Source organism: Amblyraja radiata, chromosome 29, assembly GCF_010909765.2.
Source record: "Amblyraja radiata isolate CabotCenter1 chromosome 29, sAmbRad1.1.pri, whole genome shotgun sequence".
NCBI lineage: Eukaryota > Metazoa > Chordata > Chondrichthyes > Rajiformes > Rajidae > Amblyraja > Amblyraja radiata.
Window position 1 is genome coordinate 23,800,057 of NC_045984.1, and position 22,775 is coordinate 23,822,831.

At 45.1% G+C, this 22,775-nt stretch overlaps 1 protein-coding gene across 5 annotated transcripts in view; it reads right to left on the reverse strand.

Moving 5' to 3' along the window:
• LOC116989474 (phospholipid-transporting ATPase IC-like) overlaps positions 1 to 22,775 on the reverse strand; it is a 118,534-nt gene that overhangs the window by 86,633 nt on the left and 9,126 nt on the right. For 3 of the 5 annotated variants that reach the window (XM_033046891.1, XM_033046889.1, XM_033046895.1), the window contains exon 2: positions 9,151 to 9,265. The gene's annotated coding sequence lies outside the window, so the exon portion shown is untranslated. Of the gene's footprint in view, positions 1 to 4,193; positions 4,491 to 5,340; positions 5,676 to 9,150; positions 9,266 to 22,775 lie in introns of those variants that run through there. The other 2 variants (XM_033046892.1, XM_033046893.1) reach the window with 2 other exon arrangements.

Sequence of the window (22,775 nt, forward strand, 5' to 3'; positions counted from 1 at the left end):
ACCATCAACACGGAAGCACCTCAAGGCTGTATACTCAGTTCCCTGCTCTACTCTCTATACGCTTGACTGTATCACAGTTCAGCATGGTAATTGCTGTGCCCAACACCATGGGATATCGCAGAGTGTCGCACCCTTCTCTCCCCTCTCCCATCGGGCAAAAGGTATGGAAGTGTGAAAACGCACACCTCCAGGTTCTGGGACAGTTTATTCCCAGCTGATATCAGGCAGGGGCAGCACGGTGGCGCAGTACAGTTGTTGCCTTACAGCGCTCACAGCTCACAGAGACCCGGGTTCGATCCTGGCTACGGGTGCTTGTCTGTACGGTGTTTGTACGTTCTCCCCCTGACCTGTGTGGGTCTTCTCCGAGAACTTCAGTTTCCTCCCACACTCCAAAGACGTACAGGATTGTCAGTTAATTGGCTTGGTATAAATGTAAAAATTGTCCCTAGTGTGGGCTAATGTTAATGTGCGGGGATCGTTGGTCAGTGCGGACTCCGTGGGCCGAAGGGCCTGTTTCCGCACTGTATTTCTAAACTAAAATAAACAAAGCTGAACCATCCTCCCAACAACTAGAGAACAGTACTGAACTATCTACCTCGTTAGAGACCCTCGGACTATCGTTGATAGGATTTTACTGGCTTTATCTTGCATAACGTTATTCACATTATTCCCTTTATCATGTATCTATACGCTGTGGATTGCTCGATTGTAATGGTATTGTCTTTCCGCTGACTGGCTAGCACGCACCAAAAGGTTTTCACTGTATACGTGACAATAAACTAAACTCAAACTCAAGAGTGGTTGATGCAGCCCAGTTCATCTCACAGACCGTCCCGTCAAAACTATTGACTCCATCTACACTTCGCTCTTACTTGGAAAAGTAGCCAATATAAGCAAGGACCACTGAGAGGCACAGTGGCACAGCGATAGGGTTGTTGCCTTACAGTGCCAGATACCCGGGTTCGATCCAGATTTATGGGTGCTGTCTGTACGGAGTCTGTACGTTCTCCCCGTGACCTGCGTGGGTTTTCTCCGGGATCTCCGGTTTCCTACCCACACTCCAACGACGCACAGGTTTGTAGGTTAATTGGCTTGGTATAATTGTAAATTGTCCTTAGTGTGTGTAGGATGTTGTTGGTGTGCGGGGATCGCTGGTCGGTGGGCCGAATGGCATGTTTCCGCGTTGTATCTCTAAACTAAAATAAACACTCGCACTCCGGTTATTCTCCTTGCTCCTTTCTCCTGCCAACCACAAGATACAAAAGCTTGACTGTACGTACCATAAGATTCCTGAACAGCTTCTTCCCCTTGTATGTATGCTTTTCAAAAGGCAAAAAAAAAGGCACACAGTGCTGGAGTAACTCAGCGGGTCAGGCAGCCTCTCTGGAGAACATGGATAAGCAACACTGCGGGTCAGGACTCTTCTTCAGACTGATTGTAATCGGGTGGGAGAAAGCTGGAAAAGAGGTGTGGGCGGGACAAAGTCTTGCAAGTGATAGGTGGATACAGTTGAGGAGGGGTTTAGTTGAGTAGACGGTTGGACAAAGGCCAGAGATATAAATACAAGATCTAGCACTAAATGTTGTGCCCTTTATCTGCACACTGTGGACGGATTGATTGTATTCTTGGGTAGTCTTTTCTTTGACTGGATAGCATGCAAACAAACGCTTTTCACTGTACCTTGGTACGTGACAATAATAAACTCAACTAAAGGATAGACGAGGCTTTAAATGTAAAGCCAGAGGAAGGGATATAAGTGGAAGGGGTGCGGGGCTCCCCCACCTCACTTCTAACTTTCTGCCCCCACCACAATCAGTCTGAAGAAGGATCCCGACCCAAAACTTTGTCTATCCACACTCTTCAGAGTTGCTGCCTGACCCACTGAGTTCAATTTAGTTTAGAGATACAGCGCGGAAACAGGCTCTTTCGCCCACCAAGTCTGCGTTGACCAGCGATCCTCGCACACTTATTCTATTCCAACACACACACACACACACACACGACAAATTACGATTATACCAAGCCAATTAACCTACAAATCTGTACGTCTTTGGAGTGTTGGAGGAAACCAGAGCACCCGGAGAAAACCCATGCAGGGTCACGAGGAGAACGTACAAACTCCGTACAGAGAGCACCCATAGTCAGGATCGAACCCGGGCCTTTGAAGTGCAAGGCAGCAACTCTACTGCTGCGTTACCATGCCACCCTAGTTACTCCAGTACTTTGTGTCTTTTTTTGTAAACCAGCATCTGCAGTTCCTTGTATATGCATTTAAGAGGATTTTAGCTGGGCATATAGATTAATTTAATGTGGCAAAATTAACAGCACGGACATTGTGGGCCGAAGGGCCTGTTATGTGCAATACTGATCTATGTCTAAAGAAAGTTACAAAAAGCAGCAGTAACACAGCGGGACAGGCAGCATCTCTGGAGAGAAGGAATGGGTGACCTTCTTCAGACTGGTCACAGTTCCTTCCTACACACTGTCCTATGTCCTATGTTAAATGGGAGTGGCTGCATTTCATAGAATGAGCTCAATGGGCCGAATGGCCTGCTTCGGTGCTGTAACAAAACCAAAGATCTTATCCGCTATAGGATCTTTGACAAAACTGTCACCGTCCGAGAGTCAAGACTCAAGCAAGAGAGTTTTGCTGTCATATGTCCCAGATAGAAACAATGAAATTCTTACTTGCAGCAGTACAACACTGCCGCAACTGTGCAGACACTGAGTTTGTAGGAAACGAATCAGCGACTTACTTAGAAACATAGAAATTAGGTGCAGGAGTAGGCCATTCGGCCCTTCGAGCCTGCACCGCCATTCAATATGATCATGGCTGATCATCCAACTCAGTATCCCGTACCTGCCTTCTCTCCATACCCTCTGATCCCCTTAGCCACAAGGGCCACATCTAACTCCCTCTTAAATATAGCCAATGAACTGGCCTCGACTACCCTCTGTGGCAGGGAGTTCCAGAGATTCACCACTCTCTGTGTGAAAAAAGTTCTTCTCATCTCGGTTTTAAAGGATTTCCCCCTTATCCTTAAGCTGTGACCCCTTGTCCTGGACTTCCCCAACATCGGGAGCAATCTTCCTGCATCTAGCCTGTCCAACCCCTTAAGAATTTTGTAAGTTTCTATAAGATCCCCTCTCAATCTCCTAAATTCTAGAGAGTATAAACCAAGTCTATCCAGTCTTTCTTCATAAGACAGTCCTGACATCCCAGGAATCAGTCTGGTGAACCTTCTCTTCACTCCCTCTATGGCAATAATGTCCTTCCTCAGATTTGGAGACCAAAACTGTACGCAATACTCCAGGTGTGGTCTCACCAAGACCCTGTACAACTGCAGTAGAACCTCCCTGCTCCTATACTCAAATCCTTTTGCTATGAAAGCTAACATACCATTCGCTTTCTTCACTGCCTACTGCACCTGCATGCCTACTTTCAATGACTGGTGTGCCATGACACCCAGGTCTCGCTGCATCTTCCCTTTTCCTAGTCGGCCACCATTTAGATAATAGTCTGCTTTCCTGTTTTTGCCACCAAAATGGATAACCTCACATTTATCCACATTATACTGCATCTGCCAAACATTTGCCCACTCACCCAGCCTATCCAAGTCACCTTGCAGTCTCCTAGCATCCTCCTCACAGCTAACACTGTCCCCCCAGCTTAGTGTCATCTGCAAACTTGGAGATATTGCCTTAAATTCCCTCATCCAGATCATTAATATATATTGTAAATAGCTGGGGTCCCAGCACTGAGCCTTGCGGTACCCCACTCGTCACTGCCTGCCATTGTGAAAAGGACCCGTTTACTCCTACTCTTTGTTTCCTGTTTGCCAGCCAGTTCTCTATCCACATCAATACTGAACCCCCAATGCCGTGTGCTTTAAGTTGGTATACTAATCTCTTATGTGGGACCTTGTCGAAAGCCTTCTGGAAGTCCAGATATAACACATCCACTGGTTCTCCCCTATCCACGCTACTAGTTACATCCTCGAAAAATTCTATAAGATTCGTCAGACATGATTTACCTTTTGTAAATCCATGCTGACTTTGTCCAATGATTTCACCACTTTCCAAATGTGCTGCTATCCCATCTTTAATAACTGACTCTAGTAGTTTCCCCACTACCGATGTTAGACTAACTGGTCTGTAATTCCCCGTTTTCTCTCTCCCTCCGTGATCCCAACTTGACCGTCGGCGTGGGATCCCGGCAGCACCAAAGCAAACTCCAGCCGAAGCAAAGCACTGACCCAGTCGATTGAACAGACACACACACACACACCAGAGTTAGTTGTGTCGGAAGCGACTGCAGATGCAGGTTTACACCGAAGATAGACACAGAAAGCTGGAGTAACTCAGCGGGACAGGCAGCATCTCTGGAGAGAAGGAACGGGTGGCGTTTCGGATCGAGACCCTTCTCTGTCACCAGAATCAGCCCTCGTCTTCCGCCTCCTGTTAGTCTATGGTGGGGGGGGGGAGGGGGAGAAGAGAGAGGGGAAGGGAGAGAAAGGGAGGGAACGGGAGGGAGGGAGGGAGAGATGGAGAGAGGGAGGAAGAGAGGGGGGGGGGGGAGAGAAAGAGAAAGAAAGAAAGAGAGAGAGAGGGAGGGTGGGAGAGGGAAAGGGAGAGGGAGAGGGAGAGAGAGAGGGGGGAAGGGGAGAGGGGCAGCGAGGCGTCTGTAGCCCGTCCCAATTACACAGGCAAGCTAGCACAGATCAAAGATCCAAGATCTTTGGCACAGATGGTCTGTTAAAGCGGGGCACAGCGCTGCTCTCTGCGCGGAGAGCCGGTGGCGAGACACTTCAAGTGTAGGGAATGAACTGCAGATGCTGCTTTAAACCGAAGATAGACACAAAATGCTGCAGTAACTCAGCCAGCATCTCCGGAGGGAAGGAATGGGTGACGTTTCGGATCGAGACCCTTCTTCAGACTGAAGTCACCCGCTCCTTCTCTCCAGAGATGCTGCGTTACTCCAGCACCCCGTGTCTATCTGCGTGAGACTTTAACTTGGATTGGGGGAAGCACAGAGGGTTAAACAGCACCGTTGCATAACTGAGAAACAAGGAACTGCAGATGCTGGTTTGCAAAATCTGCTGGTTTGCAGCTTGACTCATCTGAGTTGCTCCAGCACTCTGTGCCTTTTTTTTTTCTCTACCCTGTACCAACTAACTAACTGTATGTTATTCTCGCTTTAATGAAAACGAAACTGTCCATAATCGGCTTCTTGAGGTTTAGAACGAGTCTTGCCACTTCCTCTGCTAGTTTCATGTACACCCCACCCTTTCTAGTGGAAAACAAAATTTTAGGTTCCCTTTGAAATCTTTCCCCACTCACCCGAGTCTGGAGAAGGATTCGATGTGTCCACTCCCTCCACAGATGCTGCCCGACCCGCTGAGTTCCCCCAACACTTTTGTGAGTGTTTGCTCAAGGAATTTAACGTTTGGTTCTCCTCTCAGTTGCCCTCCTCCCGATCCGAAGTTCCGGTTCACGTCTGGACTTTCCAGATTTGTGAAAGTCTGTCTCCTTGTGTGTGTTTTTTTTAAATTTGAAAACGATTCCTCTAGGAGCAGATTCTCTCGGCTCCAGAAGAATGCCAAGTGTAACTAACTCACAGCAGAGCAACTTCTTACACACATAAGATCAGTGAGTTGGTTTTACAGCTGCTGATTGCAGACTGCTGCAGTAAACACCGTTTACGCGCTCGGCGGTTTAAAAGAGCATTACTTACCCTACCATCCACGTTCACTTTCTACGTAACTAAAAGGCCACTCCAATGTATGAGGCAAAAAAATAAACTATGTCGAGGAATGCAAACCAGGATATCGTACAATCTCCCAAATGTGAACTGTGGTGCAACTTAGCAACAAGGAACTGCAGATGCTGGTGTACAAAAAAAAAGACACAAAGTGCTGGAGTAACTCAGTGTGTCAGGCAGCATCTATGGATAGGTTTCGGGTAGGGTACATTTCTTCAGTCTGTGGCAAGTGGACTTCATAAGTTCATCAGTGATAGGAGCAGGATTAGGCCATTCGGCCCATCAAGTCTAATCCGCCATTTAATCATGTCTGATCTATCTTTCGCTCCTAACCCCATTCTCCTGCCTTCTCCCCATAACCTAAGATACCCGTACTAATCAATAATCTATCTATCTCTGCCTTAAAAATATCCATTGACGGCGTCAACAGCCTTCTGTGGCAATGAATTCCACAGATTCACCTCCCGCTGAATAAAGAAATTCCTCCTCATCTCCTTCCTAAAGGAACGTCCTTTAATTCTGAGGCTATAACCTCTGGTCCTAGACTCTCCCACTAGTGGAAACATCCTCTCCACGTCCACTCTATCCAGGCCTAAAGGATAAAACAGAGTGGTTCCAGTGAAGCAGCAAAAGAGGTCTCCTTGTCCCACCCAGCATCAATCTGCCACCGACACAGGTTCTCCTCAACTGCCAGAGCCACAGCGCGGAAACAGGCCCTTCGGCCCAACTCGCCCATTCCGACCAAGTTGCCTAACCACGCTACTTCCACTTGCCTGCATCTGGCCCATATCCTGCCTAACCTTTCCAACCCATCCACCTGTCCAAGTTGGAACTGTATCCATGTATCCAATTTCTCCAGTTGTTCCATGTACCCCCCAGTGTGGGGAAAATTGTCCCTCGTCCATTTTAAACCATTCCCCATTCAACTTAAACCTATGCCCGCTTGTTTTAGACTCCCCCACCCTAACAAAGATACTATAGCTATTCGGATGATCAGTCTGAAGAAGGGTCTCAACCAAATACGTCACCCATTCCTTCTCTCCAGAGATGCTGCCTGTCCCGCTGAGTTACTCCAGCATTTTGTGTCTACCTTCGAGGAGATCTGAGGGTCAGGTTTCTCACACAGATGGTGGGGGGTTTATAGAAAGACCAGCAAGAGGAGGTGGTGAAGTGGCTACAATCACACGTTTAAAAGATATTTGAACAGGTACTTGAATAGGAAAGGAACAGAGGGGTATGGGCTTAGTGTAGATCGGCTTCACTGACGGCATGTACGAGATGGGCCGAAGGGTCCATTTCTATACTGAACAGCTCAATGGCTCAATAATAGAAGCTCTCTTTTACAGCCCTTACTCACAGTCTACACTTTACTCTGCAAAGCCGCCAGCATAATCAAGGACCAGTCTCACCCCAGTCACTCCCTCTTTTAGTTTGGAGCTACAGCGCGGAAACAGGCCCTTCGGCCCACCGGCTTCGCGCTGACCAGCGATCCCCGCACAATAACACGATCCTACATGCACTCGGCACGAGGACACCCGTAGTCGGGATCGAACCCAGGTCTCCGAAGCTGCAAGGCAGGAACTCTACCGTTGCGCCACCTCTGGCCTCTCCCATCAAGCAAGGGATATAGAAGTTTCAAAACGCATACCTCCAGATTCAGGAACAGTTTCTTCCCAGCTGTTATCAAGCAACTGAACAGCCCTCTCATCAGCTAGAGTGCTGTCCTGACCTCCCATCTACCTCACTGAAGACCTTTGCTCTATCTTTAATCAGACTTTATCGGACTTCAACGTTATACCTTGCATTAAATGTTGTCCCCTTTATCCTTTATCTATGCACTGTGGACGGCTTGATTATACTCATGTATAGATTTATTTCTGACTGGAGAGCATGCACCAAAATCTTTTCCCTGTATCTCGGTACACATGACAATAGAAACATAGAGAAATAGGTGCAGGAGTAGGCCATTCGACCCTTCAAGCCAGCACCACCATTCAATATGATCATGGCTGATCATCCAAAATCAGTACCCTGTTCCTGCTTTCTCCCCATATCCCTTGATTCCTTTAGCCCTAAGAGCTAAATCTAACTCTCTCTCGAAAACACAACTAATTTAGTCATCTGTTCATTGATATCCTGGGTGGTCTTTACCAGCCACAGACTCCACCAGAGCCTTTGATCAAAGCAAGGATTGATGATGATAATTCAAGAGGTGAGGTAGGAGTGGTTGCCAACTGGGCTTCGGGGCGGCACAGTGGCGCAACTGGTATGAATATAAAGCCTCATCAATACTGTTACTAGAAGAGCAGATCAGAGGCTGAAAACTCTGCAACAATTCCGAGTGCCTCAAATCCTCGCTCGCTACTAACTACATCCAGGGGCGTGATTGAATCCTCTCCATTTAGCTGGATGAGTGCAGTTCCAAGCACACACAAAAACCTGTGGACCACAACTACATCCATCTACATGGTAGAACATAAAAAATAGAACAATGCGGCACAGGAACGGGCTCTTCGGCCCACAATGTTGGTGCCGAACATAGTGCCAAGTTGAACTGATTACATCTGCCTGTACCTGATCCATATCCCTCTATTCCTTGCACTTCCATATGCCTTTCTAAAAGCCTCTTAAACGCCACAATCGTATCCGCCTCCACCACCACCCCTGACAATGTGTTCCAGGTTCCCACCACTGTGTAAAAAAACACCTCTAAACCTTCCCCCTTCACCTTATAGCTATTCCCTGGGTATTCCCTGACATTTCCACCCCGGGTAAAAGGGTTTTGACTGTCTACTCCATCTTTGCCAATGGATAGATGCTCAAAGGCACCTCACCAAGGCAATCCACCAAGGTTCATACCCTAAATGTGCTTAAGATAGGGTTTGTTGAGTTAGTTCCTTACATTGTTACTGTCGGAGAAGTGGAAGATTTTGGCTGAGAGATGATGGAATTGTGGTGGGCTTCCATGTTCAGGCAGTGGGTGATCTGGAGACCATCTTGCAGGTGATGGTGCTCCAGTGTGAATGGTCCCCCCTGTAGTCCAGCACATGTGGTCATGCATCGCATGAGATGTTATGCTCGTGAACACTACATTAGTTATAGGTACATGGTGTTACTTCAAGTGTGGTGTTGCTGTTCGTGTGGCATGTGAAAAATCTTATTGAAAACAAACTCATTAATGGTCAATATATATTGGTTTGTTAGGATCATGCTGTACTTTCAGATTGTGTTATCAGATAATTCTTGGCATGGCTATTTGAACATGGATCTTGCAGACTATTTTATATTTAAATATTGATTCATGGCCGCTATTAATAATTGCTAGCAGTCCAGCAATGAAATCTGCAAGGCTGCAGAGAAAGAATCACTTGAGATTTTATGCACCTCACCTCAATCCTTTCCTTTCCAAAGGAAAAATCGGCAACTTATCCAAAGTTACTCATGATTAAGATTCTCCCATTCTGGAAATATCTTTGCATCTTCTCCAGCGCAGTCACATTCTGCCTATAATGTAATAACCAGAAGTATAAATGTGAGGACATTACCTGTAACTTCACCTGTGCTTATTACAATTACAACACAGCATAAACATTTTATCTGCCCGCCATCCGTCCTGCAATGAAATAAGGGCATTTCATAGAGTCATAGAATCATTCAACATGGAAACAGGCCCTTCGACTCAACTTATCCATGTCAAACATGGTGCCTCATCTAAGTAAGTCCCATGTGACCCATATCCATCTGAACCTTTGAGGTTCCTCTGTTCTACTCTTGTTGCGATCCTACCATTCACATGTGTCCTCTCGCCTCAGTTTCCATTCACCAATGCCCTGTTTAACAATGATGATAGTGGTGGAAGCAGATATGATAATGGTGTTTAAGAGGCTTTGGGATAGGCACATGAACGTACAGGGAATAGAGGGATATGGATCATGTACAGGCAGATGAGATCAGTTTAACCTGGCATCATGTTCAGCACAAACATTGTGGGCCAAATGGCCCGTTCCTGTGCTATACTATTTTATGTACCAATTCTCTGGGCTGAATTTATTCGACTCCTCTTTTCCCTCCCACCAGTTCATTGATGCCATCTTAATGTCTATTTTTCTCTTCCTTGGTATCATCCACACAGAGAATTTTTTGTTTTAACAGGGAATTTCTTCAGCCAACATTTTCTTACTAATTATAAAATATCATAAAAAGCAAAGGAACAAGTACTGAAACCTGCAAAATGCTATTGTATTCATGACCTAATTTTCACTCTTTGCATATATTCTATACAAAAACCTGCCAGAGGAAGTGGGTGAGGTAGGTACAATAACAATGTTTAAAAAAACATTGGGAAAGATGTATGGATAGGAAAGGGATTTGGATCACAGGCAGACAAATGGGACTAGCTTGGATGGAGCATTTTGGTCGGAATGGACGAGTTGGGCCACAGATTCACAACTCTCTGGGTGAAAAAGTTTTTCTTCACCTCAGTCCCAAATGGCCTACCCCTTATCGTTAAACTGTGACCTGGTTCTGGACTCCCCCAACATTGGGAACATTTTCCTGCATCTAGCCTGTCCAATCCCTTAAGAATTTTGTATGTTTCTCTAAGATTCTCTCTCATCCTTCTAAATTCCAGTGAATATAAGCCCAGTCAATCCATTCTTTGGATTTCCTCCCTTTTCCCAAAGGCGTACCGGTTTGTAGGTTAATTGGCCATTGTAAAATGTCCCCTAATGTGTTGGCAATGGTTGAGAAAGTCGGATAGTATGCAATTGCTATGAGAATGCAGGGTGACTTGGACAGGTTGGGTGAGTGGGCAGATGCATGGCAAATGTTGTTTAATGTGGATAAATGTGAGGTTATCCACTTTGGAAGCAAAAACTGGAAGGCAGATTATTATCTAAATGGTGGGAAAAGGGGAAGTACAATGGGGTCTGGGGGTCCTTGTTCATCAGTCAATGAAAGTAAGTATGCCTGTACAACAGGCAATGAAGAAACCGAATAGCATGTTGGCCTTCATAACAAGAGAAGTTGAGTATAGGAGCAAAGAGGTCCTTCTGCAGTTGTACAGGGCCCTAGTGAGACCACACCTGGAGGATTGTGTGCAGTTTTGGTCCCCTAATTTGAGGAAGGACATTCTTGGTATTGAGGGAGTGCAGCATATGTTCACACGGTTCATTCCCGGCATGGCGGGACTGTCATATGCTTAGAGAATGGAGCGGTGGAGGCCGGTTCTCTGGATATTTTCAAGGGAGAGCTCTTAAAGATAGCGGAGTCAGGGGATACGAGGAGAAGGCAGGAACGGGGTACTGATTGTGGATGATCAGCCATGATCACATTGAATGGCGGTGCTGGCTCCTGCACCTATTGTCTATTGTCTAATTAGTAGGAATGGGTGGTCGGCATGGATTTGGTGGGCAGAAGGGCCTGTTTCTATGCTTTAAAAAAAAAAATAATCTAAACATAGAGGCTGTGCCAAGTATATTCCAATTCCTATTTGTTGATGGTACTAGGAAAGACTTTCAAAATGAAATTATCTGAGAATCTTCTTATAACTCCACATGACTTGAACCCACTGCAATCTATTTGTTATTTATTTTTAATTGATGCAAGATTCTAGGCAAAGAAATACTGCCAGCTGACCTTGTACTCTGTACCAGAAGGAATTGGTGAAAATCTACAAGAAATACAGCATTATATAACACACCCTTCAATGATAAGCACTCAAGTGTTTGGTAATAAATATGTGAATGGAAAATAAACCTGCTGATTGTGGTTTTGTGTGTGAATCAGATCATTTTGAAACTGGGATGATTAAGCAGCTGCTTTAGCAAACATCTAGATTCATATATGTATTTTCCAATCATAGAACTTTTCAAGGTAAAGCATTTCTTGAAGTTAATCCTCGACATAACACAGGCAATAACGGCACCACTCTTTCGCTGTTCAGTGATAAGAAAATCACCCTGATATTTACATCGAGGTTTCCTGGATATCACTTACACGGAAATGAGCTCCATTTATTCCCCATGCTGGTTTCAGAAAACCAGCCAACATCATCAAAGACTTGTCCCACCCCAGTCATTCTTTCTTCTCCCTGCCCCCATCCGGCAGAAAATATAGAAGCTTGAAAGCGCGCACTACCAGACTCAGGAATAGCCCCTTCCCCTCTTTTGTCAGGCTTCTGAACTGTCCTTCCATAAGCTAGGGTACTGGCTGATTCACCTCTATCCCAGTACAGACATTGGACTTTGTCTGTGGAACTGATGCAATACAATGCTGAGAACTATATTCTGCATTATGTTCATTCCCCTTTGCTCCACACATTGTAGTTGAGTTTAATTTGATTGTACTAATCTCTAGTATTATCTGATCAGTTTGGATAGGATATAAAACAAAATTATTCACTGTACTTTGGTACACGTGGCCAATGATAAACCTAACCCTATTGTATTATTAATTTTAAAATATTCCAAAATCTTCAAGAATTACAACAGGATTTTCAAGAATTACGACAGCATCATCATCAGCTGGGCAAGTGGGCCGAGAAATGGTTACCAGACTTTAATTCAGATAAGTGTGAGGTTGGGAAGTCTTGTGTTTAGGAAGTCTTCTGGGACACGACCTTCACAGTGAATAGTGGGGCCCTGGGAAGCTGTTGCAGAGCAGAGGAATATAGAGTATAATGGCCCTGTCCCACTATGCGAGTTCATTCAAGAGCTCTCCCGAGTTAAAAAAAAAAATCAAACTCGTGGTAAGCACAGAGAATGAACGTAGCGGGTACGTCGGAGCTCGGGGACGTCTCTTAGCGGCTCGTAACGCTAACGGCAGGTACTCGGGAAACGCGGTAAGCTCGGGAAGACTCGTGAAGATTTTTCAACATGTTGAAAAATGTTCACGAGAGCCCCGAGTACCGACGAGCGGCCATTACCGTAAATCTCCGAGTTCGAATCATCGGGGTAAACTCGGGAGAACTCTTTGAATAAACACGTACACTGGGACAGGGCTTTAAGTACATGGTTCTCTGAAAGTTGCATCACATGTAGATAGGTTGATGCGGAAGGCTTTTGGCACATTGGCCTTCGTCATTCATGGTATTGAGAATGGAAGTTGGGACGTTATGTTAAATCTGTAGAAGACATTGGTGAGGCTCCAATTGAACCATATCCCTCCAATCCCTGCATATCCTGGGATGGTCTGCGTGGACTCAGTCCAAAGGCCCTCTTTCCATGATGTTAAACTAAACTAAACTAAACTAACCTAAACTAAACTAAAACCAAGTGTCTATCCAAAAGCCCCTCATGTGCCACTTTCCTATCCTGGTCTATTTGATTCCATCACCACCCACGGCAGCAGGTACCAGCACTCATCACCCTCCATGTAAAAAAACTTGCCCCACGCAACTTCTTTAAACTTTCCCCTCTCACCTTAGAGCCCTCTGGTCCTTAATATTTCCACCCTGGGAGATAGGTTCTGCCTGTCTACCCTATCTACACCTCTCATTATTTGCTATATTTCTTTCAGATCTCTCCTTCACCTGCAGCGTTCCAAAGAAATCACCACAGGATTGTTCAACTATTATTGTCATTGGACTACCAATCAGGGATATTTTAAAACATATTTTTCAGATACAGCTAAGTATGCCAACGTTACTAATCCAATGCAATTTGAAATACAATCATGAACATTTCAATAAAAGCTTGAAGTGGTTTTATTTCCGAATGAAGTTTATTAAATTACACACTTTTTCACGTTTAAAATGTAATGCATTTTGGTCATTTATCATTGCGATTGTTATTACAGTCCGTGAGAGCAAAGGCTATTTATGGACTATAGCAAGTTTATTTAATTTACTGATAATGGCCAAATTACACAACAAAGCCAATCAGTAATCAGTTGTTCGCAAGATAGAGTTCTTTGGTTTAATTGGTGAAGCAAAACTTTATTGGATTTAGTCTTCATAAATATTATTTCCTATTTCCCTATTTACATTATTGCCCCATAAGAAAGACAGACAAAAAAAAAGGTGCTGGAGTAACACAGTAGGTCGAGCAGCATCTCTGGAGAACATTGATAGGTGACGTTTCCAATCGGGACCCTTCTTTTCAACCCGAAAAGTCACCTATCTATGTACTCCAGACATGACCCACTGATTACTCCAGAACTTTGTGTCTTTGTTTTTAGTAAACCAGCATCTGCAGTTCCTTGTATCTAAAATAGAAAGTTGATTTCCTCCAAGGCCTCCCCCTACACTTGAGACTCTTGAAAGGCGCCCATAAATAAAATTTATTATTATTATTATTATTATTATTATACATTAATAACACAATAGTCAGTATGGAGCACTGGTTAATAATCTACTTATTGTCCAAAGATCATTGATTTAGAGGGAGTCATACAACACGGAAACAGGTCAACTTGCCCGTGCTAACCAGGATGAACCATCTACACTTGTCCCAGCTGCCTGCATTCAGCCCGTATCCCTCTAAACCCTTCCCATCCATCTACCTGTCCAAATGTATATTAAATGTTGTTATAATACCTGCCTCAACTACCTCCTCCAGCAGGTCGTTCCATATAGCCACTATCCTCTGTGTGGAAAAAGTTGCCCCTCAGGTTCCTATTAAATCTTTCCCCCCTCTCACCTTAAACCTGCCCCTGATTCTTGATTCCCCTATCCTAGGCAAAAGAATTATATATTCCCCTCGTGATCTTGTATATTGTTGTATTCTGGATACAGAATTTTTAATTAATATCAATTTCCCAGTAATAAACTCTCCTGACTTTCAATCATGTTACCTATTCTTTCAATAGGTAACTTACAACTTGAATCTTATTAGCCTGAGATAAGAGCAGTGAACTGCTGTAGTTTTGGCAGCAACAGCAGCAGGAGTTTAGCAAGAGATACGACTGATTGGCTCTAGCCCAAGTGGGAGGAGAGAAGTGAAAACAGTTAAAGTAGAGGCCAAGGACAGGCAGACTTTACTCAGAACTGCTGTAAATTTGGGAGCAACAGCAGCAGGAGAATAGCAAGAGATACGACTGATTGGCTCTAGCCCAAGTGGGAGGAGAGAAGTGAGTCAGTGCTGGGAAAACAGTTGAAAACTGAGGAATTTGGTTTGTAAATTGGTAAATCAGGCAATTTATCAGTCAATTTAAGCAAGACTGCTCTTGGGGAGCGGCAGTGAGTGAGGGAAGTGCCCTGTGAGACAAGTGTGAGTCTTTGGCTCGAGAGTCTTAGGAGAGGAGACCACGCAATACGCTTGAGAGGTAGAGACGAAAGAAGGAGATGTCAGGCAAGCTGATTCAGTGTAATGCTTGCAGTATGTGGGAGGTCAAGGACACCGCTGGTGCCTCTGGCTGCTACAAATGCGAGAAGTGCATCCAGGTAGAGCTCCTGAAGGGCCGTGTTGGGGAACTGGAGAAGCAAGTGGATGACCTCCGGTTCGTCCGAGAAACGGAGTCGTTCCTTGACAAGTCCTACAGTACGATTGTTACACCTAAGGTACTGGAAGAGAGAAGGTGGGAGACAGTGAGAAAGGGAGGGAAGCATGGAATGCCAACGTCCCCGGGTGTTGTACCTCTTGTGAACAGGTTCACCCACTTAGAAGCTGTCGGGACAGAAGACGTGTTTACACTGAGCGGCGGACTGGCTTGCGATGCGAATAGGGCTGTTGAGCCAGAACCCAAAAGGCCTAAGGCAGGCAACGCCATTGTAGTGGGAGACTCCATTGTGAGAGGTACGGACAGGGGTTTCTGCGGCAACAGATGGGATGTGAGGATGGTGTGCTGCCTTCCTGGTGCCAGGATCCAGGATGTCACGGACAGAGTGCAGAAAATCCTCAAGGGCGAAGGTGAACATCCGGAAGTGGTAGTGCATGTCGGCACAAACTATGTCGGAAAGAAGGGGATGAATATTCTGCAGCGTGACTTTAGAGAGCTTGGAAAAATGCTGAAAAGCAGGACCTCCAGGGTTGTTATCTCCGGTTTGCTTCCAGTTCCTCGTGCTGGCGAGAGCAGGAACAGGGAGATACGGGACCTGAACGTGTGGCTGAGGAACTGGTGCACGGGGCAGGGTTTTAGATTCTTAGATCACTGGGATCTGTTTTGGGGTAAGGTGGAATTGTACAAAAGGGACGGATTGCATCTTAACAGGTGTGGGACCAGCATTCTGGCAGGCAGGTTTGCCACTGCTACACGGGTGATTTTAAACTGAATAAGGGGGGTGGGGTGTCGAATGGGATAGTGGAGGATGGAGTTAAAGGGAAAGGGTTTCTTAAATGTGTGAGCGTAGAGACAGAGGGGTGTAAAATGAGGGTAGAAGCAATAGGTAGCAAGGTGAAAAGTAAAAGTGGCAGGCCGGAAAATCCAGGGCAAAAATCAAAAAGGGCCACTTTTCAGCATAATAGTATAAGGGGTAAGAGTGTTGTAAAAACAAGCCTGAAGGCTTTGTGTCTCAATGCAAGGAGCATTCGTAATAAGGTGGATGAGTTGAATGTGCAGATAGCTATTAACGACTATGATATAGTTGGGATCACGGAGACATGGCTCCAGGGTGACCAAGGCTGGGAGCTCAACATCCAGGGATTTTCAATATTCAGGAGGGTTAGACAGAAAGGGAAAGGAGGTGGGGTAGCGTTGCTGGTTAGAGAGCAGATTAACGCAATAGAAAGGAAGGACATTAGCTTTGAGGATGTGGAATCGATATGGGTAGAGCTGCGAAACACTAAGGGGCAGAAAACGCTAGTGGGAGTTGTGTACAGGCCACCTAACAGTAGTAGTGGAGTTGGGGATGGCATCAAACAGGAAATTAGAAATGTGTGCAACAAAGGTAAAACAGTTATAATGGGTGACTTCAATCTACATATAGATTGGGTGAATCAAATTGGCAAGGGTGCTGAGGAAGAGGATTTCTTGGAATGTATGCGGGATAGTTTTCTAAACCAACATGTAGAGGAACCAACGAGAGAGCAGGCTATTCTAGACTGGGTAATGAGGAAGGGTTAGTTAGCAGTCTTGTTGTGCGTGGCCCCTTGGGCAAGAGTGACCATAATATGGTTGAGTTCTTCATTAGGATGGAGTGACATCGTTAATTCAAAAACAAGGGTCCTGAACTTAAAGAAAGGTAACTTTGAGGGTATGAGACGTGAATTGGCCTAGATAGACTGGCGATTGATTCTTAATGGGTTGACGGTGGATATGCAATGGAAGACATTTAAAGACTGCATGGATGAACTACAAAAATTATTCATCCCAGTTTGGCAAAAGAATAAATCAGGGAAGGTAGTACATCCGTGGATAACAAGGGAAATCAGGGCTAGTATCAAAGCGAAGGATGATGCGTACAAATTAGCCAGAAAAAGCAGCATACCGGAGGACTGGGAGAAATTCAGAGACCAGCAGAGGAGGACAAACGGCTTAATTAGGAAAGGAAAAATAGATTATGAAAGAAAACTGGCAGGGAACATAAAAACTGACTGCAAAAGTTTTTATAGATATGTGAAAAGAAAGAGATTAGTTAAAACAAATGTAGGTCCCTTGCAGTCAGAAACAGGTGAGTTGATCATGGGGAACAAGGATATGGCGGACCAATTGAATAACTACTTTGGTTCCGTCTTCACTAAGGAAGACATAAATAATCTGCCGGAAATAGCAGGGGACCGCGGGTCAAAGGAGTTGGAGGAATAGAGTGAAATCCAGGTTAGCCGGGAAGTGGTGTTGGGTAAATTGAATGGATTAAAGGCCGATAAATCCCCAGGGCCAGATAGGCTGCATCCCAGAGTACTTAAGGAAGTAGCTCCAGAAATAGTGGATGCATTAGTAATAATCTTTTAAAACTCTTTAGATTCTGGAGTAGTTCCTGAGGATTGGCGGGTAGTAAACGTAACCCCACTTTTTAAGAAGGGAGGGAGAGAGAAAACGGGGAATTACAGACCAGTTAGTCTAACATCGATAGTGGGGAAACTGCTAGAGTCAGTTATTAAAGATGGGATAGCAGCACATTTGGAAAGTGGTGAAATCATTGGACAAAGTCAGCATGGATTTACAAAAGGTAAATCATGTCTGACGAATCTTATAGAATTTTTCGAGGATGTAACTAGCAGCGTGGATAGGGGAGAACCAGTGGATGTGGTGTATCTGGACTTCCAGAAGGCTTTCGACAAGGTCCCACATAAGAGATTAGTATACAAACTTAAAGCACACGGCATTGGGGGTTCAGTATTGATGTGGATAGAGAACTGGCTGGCAAACAGGAAGCAAAGAGTAGGAGTAAAGAGGGAGTGCAGAGAAGGTTCACCAGACTGATTCCTGGGATGTCAGGACTGTCTTATGAAGAAAGACTGGATAGACTTGGTTTATACTCTCTAGAATTTAGGAGATTGAGAGGGGATCTTATGGAAACTTATAAAATTCTTAAGGGGTTGGACAGGCTAGATGCAGGAAGATTGCTCCCGATGTTGGGGAAGTCCAGGACAAGGGGTCACAGCTTAAGGATAAGGGGGGAATCCTTTAAAACCGAGATGAGAAGAACTTTTTTCACACAGAGAGTGGTGAATCTCTGGAACTCTCTGCAACAGAGGGTAGTTGAGGCCAGTTCATTGGCTATATTTAAGAGGGAGTTAGATGTGGCCCTTGTGGCTAAGGGGATCAGAGGGTATGGAGAGAAGGCAGGTACGGGATACTGAGTTGGATGATCAGCCATGATCATATTGAATGGCGGTGCAGGCTCGAAGGGCTGAACGGCCTACTCCTGCACCTAATTTCTATGTTTCTATGATCACCTAATTACTTCAACTCACGATTGTGGGATCAGCGCGTGGACCAAACATTCTGATTCTTTCGCCATTTTTCTACGATGGCTTCATGGAAACATTTTAAATCAGAACAAAGTCCATCAATTTACAAGGTTGATGCAAGCCCCTCCCAACATGCTTATACTGTGGCACAATTCCAAATTCTCCAACTTCAGGCAACTCATTCTTTTTGTCTCTGTCCCCCCCCTGGCATTATTTTAGCTCAGTTTTTATTTTCTTTGCCATGAATTCTGTTAAACATCTTGATAGACAACCAAATGACATACTCCAAGAAGATTAAAATGGCGTCAGAAACAGATATAAAGACCCACAGGAGCAAAGTAGGTATTTCTAACCTAACCACACCTATTCTAACCTAACCTAATCTAACCAAACCTAACATAGAACAGTACAGTGTTCAAGAAGGAACTGCAGATGCTGGAAAATCAAAGGTACACAAAAATGCTGGGGACTGAAGAAGGGTTTCGGCCCGAAACGTTACCTATCTCCTTCGCTCCATAGATGCTGCTGCACCCGCTGAGTTTCTCCAGCATTTTTGTGTACCATAGAACAGTACAGTACAGGAACGGGCTCTTTGGCCCCCAATATCTCTGTCGAACGTGAATACGAGTTCCTCGAATTTCTACTGCCTGCACGTGATCACAGGTTTAAATGTTCACATGTTATAGGTGTAGAATTAGGCCATTTGGCCCATCGAGTCTACTCCGCCATTCAATCATGGCTGATCTCTGCCTCCGAAACCTATTTTCCTCCCTTCTCCCCACAACCCTTGATACCCATTCTAATGAACAATTTGTCTATCTCTGCCTTAAAAATATCCACTGACTTGGCCTCCACAGCCCTCTGTGGCAATGAGTTCCAGAGATGAACTACCCTCTGACTAAAGAAGTTCCTCCTCACCTTTCTAAAAGAGCGCCCTTTAATTCTGAGGCTATGACCTTTGGTCCCAGATTCTCCCATCAGTGGAAACATCCTTTCAACATCCACTCTATCTATGCCTTTCATTATTCTGTAAGTCTCAATCATCTAAACTCACACGAATAGTGGCCCAGTGCTGTCAAAGGCTGCTAAGCCACTCATTCCTGGAATCATATTTGTAAACCTCCTCTGCTAAGCCACTCATTCCTAGAATCATTCTTGTAAACCTCCTCTGGACCCTCTCCAGAGCCAGCACATCCTTCCTCAGAGATGGGGCCCAAATTTGCTCACAGTACTCCAAATGCGGCCTGATCATCGCCTTATAAGAGCCTCAGCATTACATCTCTATTTTCGTATTCAAGTCCACTCGATATAAATGCTCTCATTGAATTTGCCTTCCTTACTACCGATTCGACTTGCAAATTGACTTTTTTGGGATCGATACCCTTCCATTCCTAGCATGTCCATGTACCTATCTAAAAACCTCTAAAATGCCACCATCATATCTGCCTCCACCACCTCTCATGACAGCGCGTTCCAGGCACCCACCACCCTCTGTGCAAAAAAAACCTCGCCCCGCACATCTCCTTTAACCTTTTCCCCTCTCACCTTAAAACTATGCCCTCTAGTCTTTGACATTTCCACCCTGGGAATAAAAGGTTCTGACTGCCTACTGCCTATGCCTCTCAGATTTTGTAATGTACTTCAACCAGGCTCCTCTCAATCTACGAAATGTCAGAGACAACAATCCAAATAAGGACCAACCACCGTATAAAATTAATTTATTCCCCAAGTTTCATTTGTGTTAGTCACACACTTTTGTTAATATATAATAATTGTTAAATTAATATTCAGGGATATTTCAAAAGCCAATAATTTTTCTTTAAAGTAGGGTAGAGGAGGCTCCTAAGATGACTTAAGCACAAGCCATCAAGATTTTTATAAACCTGAATTCTCAACAATTGATTAATATGATTTAAAGTTTTCATGGATTCCGTGGCTTCAGACTCAATCTCAAATCCAAAATCATTGCTGCTCATGTTCTATCATGGTGATGATGTAGCGAAAGGAGGGAGTGTGTTTAAGTTAACAAAAAAAAAGATGCAAAAAGCAGGAGTGACTGAGGTCAGGCAGCATCCCTTGAGAACGTAAAGTCACCTATCCATGTTCTCCAGATATACCGCCAGAGTTACTCCAGCATTTTGTGTCTTTCGGTGATATAAAACCAGCATCTGCAGCTCCTTGGAATGATTGCTTTAGACATCATTCGCCTGTTAACACACTTGTTCAAACGACTAGCAGCTGAAACAGAAACTTTCAAGTGGAAAAGGAATGAGGTGGTAAGCAACAATTTCTGGTCCAAAGTCATGTGCAGTCAGGACAGATGCTGTCGCATTGACCCAAAGGAACTCAAAATAATGGAAATATTACTTGTATGGAAAGAGAAACAGTGTTTCCTCTTCAGGTCACAGCCCCTACATCGGAACAGTTTGTTCTCCGCTCCACATCACAGCCCTAAATCAGTGGTACCAGTGGCAGCCATAGAGGAACAACCTTGCTCCTAACTACATATCACCCCCCCCCCCCCCCCCCCCCCCACGCACACCCCACAACTCTCAGGATAACTGAATCAGCCATGGTGGGGCATTGGTGAATTTTGGTGAAAATTGGTGAAGAACCATTTTCATGAACCATTTCCGAGTTCACAATCAACCCTGCACCATCCAAAATTCTCATTCAGAAACCAAGTTTACATTAAAGATAGGCACAAAGTGCTTGTGTAACTCGGCAGGTCAGGCAGCATCTCTGGAGAACACGGATAGGTGATGCTTTGTGTCAGGACCCTTCTTCAGACAGATTGCTGCCTGACCCACTGACTTATTCCAGAATTTTGTGTCTTTCTTTGGCATTAACCAGCATCTGTAGTTCTTTGTTATTACCAAATTTACATGTGTTTCTTGCACCTCATATTCCGCTTGGGTAGCCTGTAACCCAATGGTATGAACATTGGATTCTCCAATTTTAAGTAACACTTCCTCTTTCTCCTCTACTTCCTGTGGCCCGAACCCCACCCCAGTGCATACCCATTTCCCTCACTATCCTGACCCTCTTCCCCCCCCCCCCCCATCCCACTCACCTGTATCCACCTATCACTTGAGTAGATAGACACAAAATGCTGGAGTAACTCAATGGGACAGGAGAGAAGGAATGGGTGACGATTCAGGTCGAGACCCTTCGTCACTCCAGCATTTTGTGTCTATCTTCGATTTAAACCAGCATCTGCAGTTCCTTCCTATCACTTGACTAGTTCCTCCTGATTCTATCTCTCATCAAAACACTTGGGGAAATTTACAGAGGCCAGTTAACCGAAGACCGCGCGAGCCTTAGGGATGTGTGAGAGAATGCCACAGCTGGGGAAATGCACGCAGTCACAGGGAGAAGGGGGGGGGGGGCGCTGTGGCACAGCTGGTAGAGCCGCTCCCTCACAGAGCCAGAGACCGGGGTTCGATCCCGACCTCGTGCGCTGTCTGTGTGGAATTGGCACGTTCGCCCTGTGACCGCGTGGGTTTCAGCCAGGTACATCGGTTTCCTCCCACATCCCCAAAACCGTGCTGGTTTGCAGGTTAATTGGCCTCTGTAAATTACCCCTAGTGTGTGGGGAGTGGATGGGAAAATGGGATTACATAGAAAACACAAATGTGCTGGAGTAACTCAGTGGGTCGGGCAGCATCTCTGGAGAACGTGGATAGGTGACGTTTCAGGTTGGGATCCCTTTTCATCAAACCAGTGTGAATGGGTGATCGAAGATAGACACAAATGTGTTGGAGTGACTCAGCGGGGCAGGCAGCATCTCTGCAGAGAAGGAATAGGTGGCGTTTCGGGTCGAGACCCTTCTTCAGACTGATGTCAGGGGAGAGGGAGGTACACAGATAATGAAGTGTATAGATGAGGAACTGTGAAGGTGTGAAAACGGGACAAAGGGAATGGAGATCAAGGAAAATGTAGAATAGATCGTTGTTAGTTGGGAGAAGCTGACAACTAAGCAAACGGAGATAAAATGTAGTCGGAGAAGACTGGTCAGAGAACTGGGATAGGGGAGGGATGGAGAGAGAGGGAAAGCAAGGCTTACATGAAGTTAGAGAAGTCAATGTTTATTCTGCTGGAGTGTACGCTGCCCAAGTGCTGTTCCTCCATAACGGTGATCGATGGTTGGTGTGGACTCGGTGGGCCTAAGGGCCTAGTTTACACAATGTATCTCTAAACTAAACATGTAAACTCCACATAGA